This window comes from Narcine bancroftii, chromosome 7 (assembly GCF_036971445.1).
Source record: "Narcine bancroftii isolate sNarBan1 chromosome 7, sNarBan1.hap1, whole genome shotgun sequence".
Taxonomy (NCBI): domain Eukaryota; kingdom Metazoa; phylum Chordata; class Chondrichthyes; order Torpediniformes; family Narcinidae; genus Narcine; species Narcine bancroftii.
Window position 1 is genome coordinate 41,860,751 of NC_091475.1, and position 8,384 is coordinate 41,869,134.

Consider the following 8,384-nt stretch of genomic DNA (forward strand, 5'->3'; position numbering starts at 1 on the left):
CCAGAACTCCTCCTTTGCGAGGTTGAGTTTCTTGGGGGGAGGCGGCATGCCCTGGTGTATTTGGAGGGGGGGTCCTTAGTGAGAATGTGGTGCGGTACCTCATATTTTGGATTTGTTGAGGTAAACTGTGGCTCCACAATGGAGGAGAATTCTGCCAGGATGTGTGCAAACTTGCTATCATCGGCGGTGACAGAATGTAGGTGGAGGATGGATAGTTTATCCTCCCCGAGGGAGAAGGTTTAGAAAGTCTTGTGATGCACTAACCGCCACCCTTTGAGGTCCACCAACAAACAATGAGCCCTGAGAAAGTCTGCCCACAGTAGTGGGCCCAGTTTCCTATTGTAAGTGTCGAGAGCTAAGGGTGGCAAGAGGCTGATCTCGGCCCCAGTGTTGACTAGGAACCATCACCCCGATAGAGTCCCACATGGGGAGAAGGCAGTCTCATTGGCCGGCTGCCACAGCCATTAGCAACAGTCGGCCATGGCATTTTCCTGAAACCCACAGGGAAGGCGGCATTGACGTGCTTCCAAGAAACAGTACTGCTCACCAAGGTGGTGGGGGGGGGGGGGGGTGTGGTGGTGTCTGATGGCCTGCTGGTTGACTGTACAATCTAGTTGTTCGCTGTACATGAGGCCTTGTGACTTGCTGGAGTCTCTCTTTAGTCCCCAGAGCATGTCTGCTCAAGTCGCAATCTTCCTGAGGTTGCTGAAGTCCTCCTTGGTGAGCAGCAGTTGGATATCCTCTGGTAGTCGCTCCAGGAGCAGACAAGGCTTGTTGCCATCAGTTAATGCTAACATGTCATTCATGACAATGTGCAATAGTCGGGCCATGCGCTCACATTTTGAGAGCCCAAAAAGGAGGGTTAATAGCTCCTTAATGGCCACATATTTGCTCTGCTCCGGAGGCTGCCAGAGGAAATCAATGACCTTAGTGGCTATGTCCTGGTTGAGCGAGCTCACCATGTAGTAATACCTCATGATGTAGGCTGTGATCTCTGAAATCTGGAACTGGGCTGCTTGAACCATACTAGCGGATGTGAAGTCCAGAATATCGGCAGTTTCAGTGAGACTGCATGGAGTGTTGCTTGTTTCTCCATCATCAGGACCACAGCGCCATTTGGACCAGTCGGGGTCATTAATGTAGCACATGCTACGGCAGGGAGTGGAAGCAAGACACTTACACTAGGTGAATACAGTCAATACTGATTTATTGATAGTTTGTCCTGCCTTATATAGGCCCGATGGGCCTAGTTATCTTGCCCCTTCCAGAGAAAATTATGTCACTGCCTTGCTGGCTGCTGATAGACCAGCGTCCCCACCAGCACTCATTGTTTCCTGCCATGTGGCCTGAAGCCCGTGAAGAAAGGCCATTTAGTCAGCATGGTCCTTGCAGGATCGCTGCGTTTGGCTGCCATCTTGAGTGCTGGATGCCTACTGGGTAATGGGACGTCATAACTGATACTTTGGGCTTATCGAAGCTATCCACTGGTAAAATTCCATTTGTGGGATGACCTGAATTGAGCTGAATGTACCCACTTCAGAAGTCCAAAGACGTAACATAACTAGTGTCTGTGGCTTAGTGGTAAACTATTCTTCTGGTCCCACTTCAGAGATCTGAAAGCATATTACAAGTGCAGCATTAGCAATCCTTTCCAAAGAGGAAATAAAATTCCAGCACATAATTTAAAGAAGAGATCTTCTGATATCCTGGCCAGTATCCATCCTTTAACTGACATAATTGAAACAAATGGTCTTTCCATATCTCATTGCTGTAAGTGGAACTTTGCTATGTGCAGGTTAGTTTTCAGTCATATCTGGTATTTACAGTAGCCAATTAACCCAGCAACCCACATTTTTGGGGTGTGGGAGGAAAGTGGAGCATCCAGAGGAAGCCTACATGTTCACAGGTGAAACTTGCACCTGAAGTAAGGAGTGAACTCGGGTAACTGATATTTAAGACACACTCTGTGAAACTCCCAAGATAGGCAATGACAAACTTGGCAATTAATGCATCCTGCCGACTTGTTCTAGTCCTATTCCAGATAGTGAATACATCAACCATTACCCTAGATGCCTCTTAACAGCAGAACATGTTAATAGTTTCAACATTTCCTGCAATAAGCCAAATACGCATTGGATGGTGAAGGTATGTTCGATGCCCTGGTATCATTCCCTTGTGGCATATGACTCATTACTAAATACAATTGTAAATAGCTCTTGATTCAACAGCAGTGGAGGTCTGTGGATTATCCAGTAGGTTGTTTACCCTCAGTTCCACCTGCACTTGCTTCTCCCCAGCCATACTCATGCCAAATACTATCTTTTTCCTACTCTCAGAAAACTGTTAGTGTTATCACATCATTTCCATTGAGAGTCTGTCTAAAGAACACACGTTTAAATTTGTTCAATAAATTAATTTCTGAAGTGTTTCTGGCACAATTATGTCAAGGGATGTCGTGAAATTGCTCAATCTTGAAACACTTCATCAAGAGTTTGTGCCAAAACAAAGTCATTGCTAAGTTGTGCAATACTCACATATAAAACAAGAATGCTTCACACAGCTTATAAATTATAAACAATTCTGAAAATACAATTTGTACAAAGCAACCTTGGCTGACTTATTGTGGTCACTTATATGCAGTAATAATTCTCTGTAGAAAACAAAAAAAAAGTGTTGGGGGAAAACAATGAACAAAACATAAATAATGGAATATTCAGCCCTCCCCTGTTGCAGCCTATTTGTATATCCCTTGATGCCAAATTGGAAGTAAAAGTTGGGAGGGGTACATTGGAGCTGAATTAATAACACCCATTTTACACAATCTAACAGAAAAACATTACTCCCTGATCTGAGGAGTGCAATGGGGTGTTCGACTTGGGGGGTAGATAAGGTAGTAGCAGAATTGATCTATTAGGTAAATAAACTGAATAAATTTTTTAAAGATTAATTGCTCATTGGTAAAGTTGCTCAACCATGTCTTAAATCATGCTTAACTCATATTTTTTTCAAATGTAGACTTTATTCCAGATGAAAATGGAAAAAACAAGGGACACCCAACAGCTGTGGCGGGGCCTAAATGCCATACCCTGCTACAAGACAGCAAAGCTTCACTCCAAGAGGAAAACTCAGCGCCTTCTACGCCTGATATGATGACAGTAAAAACAAAGAACTACCCCTCTGCACCCTCACATCCCCTGATAATCCAATCCTGTCCGTATCTGATGATGATATGCGTGGTGTCTTCAGGAGAGTGAATCTGAGGAAAGCATCCAGTCTGGATGGAGTACCTGGGCGAGTATTAAAAATCTGTGCTGACCAGCTTATCAATATATTCACGGATATCTTCAAAATCCCATACCATCAGGGTGTGGTACCCGCCTGTTTCAAACAGGCATAAACCAGTGCCCAAGAAGAGTGGAGTAGCCTTCCTTAATGATCAGTAGCACTTACATCAATTGTGACAAAGTGTTTTGAAGGCTGGTGTTGAAGTATATCAGCTCCTGTCTGAATGGTAGCATGGATACCTTCCAGTTCACCTATCATAGCAACAGTGGATGCCATCTTACTGGCTCTACACAAAGCCCTGGAACACCAGAACAGGATGCTCTTTATCGATTACAGTATTTCATTTAACACCATCATCCCTTCAAATCTGATCACCAAACTCCAAGACCTGGGACTCAACATCCCACTGTGGAAATGGATCATGGATTTCCTTACCTCCAGACCACAATCAGTGAGGATTGGTAAGAGCATCTCCTCCATATTCTCCATCAATATCACAGCACCACAGGGCTGCGTTCTTAGCCTCCTGCTCTACTCACTTTACACCTATGACTGTGTGGCTCGGTACAACATCTACACCACCTACAAATATGCTGACAATACCACAGTAGTGGGTTGTATAAAGAAAAGTGATGTCAGCATACAGGAGGGAGATTGAAAACTTGGCTGAATAGAGCATAACAACAATGTTGCACTTGATGTCACCAAAACTAAGGAGCTGACTAGTGACCAGGAAAGAAAGCCAGAGGTATACAATCCAGTGATCATTGGGGGATCAGAAGTGAAGAGGATGAGCAAATTTTAGTTCTTGAGAGTCACTATCTTGGAGGATATTTCCTGGACCCAAAACACTAATGGTATCGTGAAGAAAGCACGTCAGCACCTTTACTTCCTCAGGTGTTTGTGGAGATTGGGTATGACACTAGAAACCCTGTCAAATTTCTACAGAGGTGTGGTGGAAAGTGTGTTGATCAGTTGCATCACAGGGTGGTATGGGAACACCAATACCCCTGAACATAAAGGCCCCCAAATGGTAGTGAACACAGCCCAGGGTATCACAGGCAAAACCCTCCCCAGTATCAAGAACATCTACAGGGAGAGCAGCAGCAACCATCAAGGATCCAGATCACCCAGCACACACTCTGTTCTCGCGGCTGCCATCAGGAAAGAGGTGTTGGTGCCACAAGACTCCACAACCAGGTTCAGGAACAGCTACTACCCCTCCACCATCAAACTCCTCAACAACAAACTCAATCAGACTCATTTAAGGACTCTTACTTGTTGTGCATATTATTGATGTTTTTATCCTCTCTGTATTGCGCAGTTTGTTTACATTCGTTATCTGTTTAGTTCTTCATTTCTTTACATGTATACGCTGTGTACAGTTCTTTTTTGCACTTCCAGTAAGTGGTCATTTCGCCTCGTTCAGAGAAAAAAGAATCTCAGAGTTGTATGTGATGTCATTTATGCACTCTGACAAAAAAATCTGAAATCTGAAATAAATTATTTACAAAAAAATTTCAGTCTCTTCACATCCTTTGTGTCATCTCCACACATTCCCATCATTGCACATGTTACATACACTCACTATTTATAAATTGCTACCACTGTGTCACCTTGTCTTTAACCCCTGCTTTGTTATTTGAGGGCTTCCCCATGATCGCAACCCCTCAATGCCTGGTAATGGAAGGATTCAGGTCTTCCCCAACAGTGCCCTCACATTGGCTGCACCAAGCCTCGATGGGTCCTTCAGCACATATTCCTGCAGCCTGGAATGTGCCGATCAGCAACATTCCTTCACCAACATCTCTGAGTGCTGAAAGACCAACAAGTTTCAGGAAGAACAAAGTGTGTTTTTCACCAAGTTGATGGTCTTCCAGAATTTCAAGATGTTTGTCTCTACGGGCATCCCCAAGAAGAAGTCAAAGAGTCCTCTGAATCATTGCTGCTGGGGATGAACTGTAACAAGGGCCCTTGCATCATTCTCTACCTCTTAGCAAAACTGCATTCTGCCAAGAGGTGGGCAACTGTCATCTCAGGGACAGTGTGCACTGTAAGTGATGTTCCTGTTGTACAGAAAGGATCTGACTAGAAGGCCTTCTTTCATGACCATCCAGGCCAAGTACTCGTGCTTGTTCATGAGCAATGGCAATAAGGCTTTCTGCCAGATGATGGGGATGGTCTGCTTAGAGAACTACCCCACCTTGTCCATAAAGTCTTCATCTTTCAGTGTCTGCAGGATGTTCCATGCTGACCATTGCTTTATGATCTTGAGCTCAAAGACATTTGTTTGGAAAAAAAATCCACAAAGGATAGGTGGAGTGGCAAAGTCCTGCTGATTGGAACGTTGCATGGCAATGGAGCCAGCTGCATCTTCCACAATATCTGGGTCAGGTAGAACCTCAGCAGATGGATGTGCTCTCCAAAATGGGCTTTGGGGAGGGAATCCAGAATTGGATTAAACTGCTGTACTGGGATATCCAAAGTGTAGTCCATGGGAGGGAAAAAGATAGCTTCCCCATCAAGTCTGAAGTTAGGAAAGGCTCCCCATTCTCTCCACTCTTATTTGTGTGATGCCGAGATCTGTTTGTCAAATCCATCAGGAATGACAAGGACATAAGAGGAATGGCATTGCCAGACAGTGGAGGCACTCAGGTAAAGGTCTACCTGCACATGGACAACATTGCCGTCTTCTGTTTGGATACACGATTGATCTGGAAACCGACCAGCATATGTGGGCATTTGGAGTCCATATCAAGTGCTAGGGTAAATTGGAAGAAGAGCAAGGCAATGCTCTTTGGTAACTGGCCTGACCAGTACATCATCCCCTTCACAGTCAGATCTGACTACCTGAAATTGTGTATCTGGTTTGAAGGGGCTGAGGCATGCAACAAGAATAAGTCGGATCAGATCGCAAAGGACCACCAAAAATTGGATCTGTGAGCATGGTGCTTCCTCTCAATAATGGGGAAGAACCTGATCATCAGGTGTGAGGTTCTCTCAGTACTGTTGTACATGGTACAGATGAGGTCCATCCCCTGCACCTCCACCCTAGCAATTACCAGAGCAGTTTTCCGATTGATACGGGGGTCCAAAATGGATAGGGTCCGAAGGACTGCCATGTACAAGTTGCCAAGCAATGTGAGCAAGGGTGTACACTACATGGCCCTCATTCAGATGACCACCTTCATGTGTGGCTGCATCAGGCTGTGCATGAAACCAAAGTACGAGGGCACCAAGTGCAGCTATGAGCTGAGGTTCTACCTGTCACAGATGTTGTAAAGGATAGGCCTGACCTCATTGCTGTGCAATGTCCCAGTCAGCTGGAACTTCGCTACACCACCTATCCTTCATGGAAGAGTTTTTCAAGAACACTTTTGGCCATCAGGCAGTGGTCAGCACAGATCATCTGCAGAAACTGAGAAAAGAGGACTCAATGGACTCGGTGGGATGGTTCCCTGAGCAGACCGTCCTGGTGATCTGATGGAATGCCTCATCATCAGGGCTCACAAACAACCACCAGGACTTGGCATGGCAGGCAGTGAGAGGAGCCTTCCCAGTGAGATCCTTCTTGTTCAACTGGAACATCATCCACCACGCACATTGTCCTCAGGAATACTGCGGTGGAGTGGAAACTGTCGCCCACCTCTTTGCTGAATCCAGATTTGCAAAGTGTGAGTGGAGAAGAATGGATTCTTTGTCATGGTTCATCTCCAGCTGCAGCGTGACAGGACTCTCTGATCTATGGACTGTTCCTGGGGTCTCACTTGCACTCGGACATCCACAACTACTGAAACTCAGTGAAAGGTGCCATTTAGTCTGCCCGAAACCTGTTGGCCTTTCATCACGTGGAAATGTCAGTCCAGGAATGTTGCCAACTGGCACATTCCAAGCTGCAGGTGTACATGCTGAGGGACGCTCTGAGGCTTGGTGCAACCATCATGAGGTGCTGTGGGGAAAAACCACAGTCTAGAGTCCTCCCATTACTGGGTACTGATGGACTGAGTCAGGGGGGAAGAGCTTCATCCAACAGAGGTGGGGGAGAATCAACAAGGTGCTTTAGTAGTAGTAATGGTGTACTGAGAGAACAAATGTAACAATGTACCCCGTACATTGATGAAATGTATAGATATGGTGGATATTATGGGTGTAAAAAGACTGAATGGTTTTCTTTTTTGTAAATAATTTTTTGTGAATAAAGTATATTTTTGGATTAAAAATAACCTCAGCATATCGTGGCACTTGGTGCCCTCGTACTTTGGTTCCGTGCACACACAAAGGTGGTCTTCAGGATGAGGGCCACATTGGGTACAACTTTTCCCCATTGTCTGGCGATATGAACATGGTGATCCTTTGGATCTTTTCCATTTTGGATCCCCATATGAACCAGAAGACTGTTCTGAAAACAGCTAGGAATGAGGTGCAGGAGGAATGGGCCACACCTGCACCAGGTACAGCAATACTGAGAGCACCTCACACCTGATAACCAGGTTCTTCCCTGTAATTGAGAGGGAGTGTTGTGCCCACAGACCCAATTTCTGATGGACCTTTGTGATCTGCTCTGACCAATTTTTGTGGCACGCTTTGGTCCCTCCAACCCAGATCCTCAACACCTTCAGCTAGTCAGATCTGGCTATGAAGGAGATGTCAGCCTGGTCAGACCAGTTACCAAAGAGCATTACCTCATTTTCCTTCTGGTTTACTGTGACACCAAACACAGACTCTAACTGGCTATATGCTGATCAGTTTGCAGACCGATCATGTGTCTGAACAGAAGACGGCCATGGCATCCATGTATAGGAGGCTTTGACCTGAGTGCCTCCACTGCTTGGCAATATCTCTCCTCTTATGCCCTTATCCTTCCTGATGGATTCAGCAAGATCTCTATATGCAGCACACAAATGAGGTCCCTCCAACCATTGCCTCCTTTGTGCCTCCTGTGACCAGAAGGAAGGCAGGAGAATGTGGAAGCTGATTGTGAAGCTGCTGACCTACAAAAACCATGAAGAACCATGAAACCCTTCTTTAATTCCCCAGTGAAATGGTGGGAAGCAACTAAGGAGAACATCAAGGGATTCTTTACTATAAAGATATTCTGA

The 8,384-nt window shown here is 45.4% G+C and overlaps 1 long non-coding RNA gene across 1 annotated transcript in view; it reads left to right on the forward strand.

Annotated features, from left to right (window-relative positions):
* Positions 1–4,752, forward strand: part of LOC138738815 (uncharacterized) — a 92,745-nt gene extending 87,993 nt beyond the window's left edge. The window contains exon 3 of the long non-coding RNA XR_011341783.1: positions 3,016–4,752. This is a non-coding gene — a long non-coding RNA (uncharacterized lncRNA). The remainder of the gene's footprint in view (positions 1–3,015) is intronic.
* The last annotated feature ends 3,632 nt before the right edge of the window (positions 4,753–8,384 follow it).